Raw genomic sequence first — 2,279 nt, 5'->3', positions numbered from 1 at the left:
TGTGTGTGTGTGTGTGTGTGTGTGTGTGTGTGTGTGTGTGTGTGTGTTTTAGGGGTGGAAGGGGAATAGACCTACCATTTCATTTTTATAGGGAACTCCCAATAAGGAAACTCACTCTATCAACATAGCTCTACAACTCCCTGGAGCATTAAGAAATAAAATGACTTGTCCAAGGTTACCCATATAGTATTTGACAGAGGCAAGATAACTCAGGTCTTCCTGGCTCCTAAGTTAGCTCTCTATACATTATATCAGGTTGCTTGTCCTTCTTGCCTAATGTTTATTGAAATGAATGTTTTATTTAAGTGGGAATAATTCACTTCCCTAATGCCTTCAAAAAAAAAAAGCAGAAAATAAATAGCCCTAAATGAAGGCCACCCCAGTTATGTTCTTTGGCTATTCTTGTACTCCAAGCATTAAAAGTCTTTCACTGTGACATCAAGAACTATTCAGGAATCTGACTCAGTATTCTACTGTAGGTAGAACACCTACAGCTTCCCTGAAACTGACAACTTTTTCCTTGGGTTTTTCCATCTTCGTTCTCTTATTTTCCCCCAAGGGCGGGTGTTATTTATGAATCAACACAGTAGTCTTCTGCCTGATACTACAAGGACAAACAGAAGAATCATAGTAGTGAGACCAAATAAATCACACTAGCCCAGGCATCTCACCTTTTTGATAATAGTTTGCAGAGAGAGAAAATTGAAACAGCTTCAGGAAAAACTGAAGAGTGGGCCACTGATCTCTGGACATCTTAATATCATACTTGTTTGCCTCCCACAGAGCTCCTGACAACTCCCGCCAGCTAGCTGAATCAGATCCACCACGCTGCTGCCCTCCTGGACATCTTTGTTCCATCCCAAGATCCTTTCATTGAACCCTTTCTACCTCCAGTTCTGGGAACAGTAATCAAACCAACATTAGCAATCCTAGAAATCATATGTCAATCAATTGTCCTATGGCTCCACTGTGACTTCTTAGTCCAAAACACCACTCCCTGGCCACCAGTCCATTATGTGAATTGCCTTTCCTTATTAGAATAAGATCTTTGAAAACAAGGACCATAATCGGCAATGAATACTGGGACAGTGGAAAGCTCAGTAGAAAGCACCAACCAAAATACACCATACACCAAACTAGGCAGAGATCTTATGTACCATGAGAATAGTAGAAGGCAGACTTGCTAGAGGTAAGTGCTATGATATCACCAGAAGACATCAGTAGCCCTAAGGTGTCAAAAGCTTGAGTTGGTCCTCCATATGTGTCTTGCAACATACATACCCTACCCCACCCACACATATTCCCTGCATGCACGCCCCTCCACATGTGCCCTGGCTATATATGTCCCTTATGTGTCTGTTTCATCTTGCATGTTCTCTAGGTATATCCTCTCATCTCACTGATGTATATATTTATGGAAAAATGTGCTCCAGTTCATGAAGGAAATACTGTTTTGCTACTTTCATTATGCTATTTCATTAAATGCTTTGCTTTGAAATAGTTGTTTTCTCTAGTTGAGTAGTAAATGCATTCATAGGGGCACATGAGCCATGGTTTTGTGTTGATGTTGACCACCAGAATACACTGACCTAGAGTAGATTGTGTAGAGGGAGACAAATGAGAGGGAGGTTACCCCAGATGCTATATCCAATATTACCCAAAGATGCCAAACTAGGGAAGGAAGAGAGTAAGATAATCATTCATTCTTATTCATTCATTCATGTCTTTAAAATAATTCAATAATTCAGAGATCACTGGTTCCACATCAACATGTATGCTCCAATTATATTGAAACCCCACCTTAGTTTAGCAGACTTCAAAAACAGACAAGAAAAAAAAATCATTTCCCAATGACTAACCTTCTAAAAATGAGCTTCTGCGTACTAAGTTGAACCTTGAATAACAGACACAGCCCATCTCTTGACATGCCTTTAAAGTTTTTTCCAGCTTGCTAAGATGTGTCAGAGCTCACATCAAAATGTCATAACCTTCCATAAGTCGGTCATCACCATGCTGAAAAGAGGCACCCAGAGAAAGAATTGTATAAGATGAGTGACATACTCTAGGCAATTAATACATTTTTGGTGGATTAAATTGATTAATTTCCTACTGTACTCTTATGGCTTGGCCAGGGTCATATAGGAGGTATATTGCAAAGAGGGGCTTAGGCCAGGTGACCTCTGTGGTACCTTCCAAAGCTGAAATTCCAAGCTTCTAAGTAATTAGTCCTCAGTTCTAGTGATCCACATGGGTACAAAAGATTGACTGAGCAACAAATG

The 2,279-nt window shown here is 40.1% G+C and overlaps 1 long non-coding RNA gene across 1 annotated transcript in view; it reads left to right on the top strand.

Moving 5' to 3' along the window:
* LOC114027643 overlaps window positions 1-1,492 on the top strand; it is a 16,558-nt gene extending 15,066 nt beyond the window's left edge. The window contains exon 4 of the long non-coding RNA XR_003567279.1: window positions 784-1,492. This is a non-coding gene — a long non-coding RNA (uncharacterized LOC114027643). The remainder of the gene's footprint in view (window positions 1-783) is intronic.
* Window positions 1,493-2,279: the final 787 nt, after the last annotated feature.

This window comes from Vombatus ursinus, unplaced genomic scaffold, assembly GCF_900497805.2.
Source record: "Vombatus ursinus unplaced genomic scaffold, bare-nosed wombat genome assembly UNPS02014863.1, whole genome shotgun sequence".
Taxonomy (NCBI): Eukaryota; Metazoa; Chordata; class Mammalia; order Diprotodontia; family Vombatidae; genus Vombatus; species Vombatus ursinus.
This window is presented reverse-complemented; position numbering and strand designations above follow the sequence as displayed.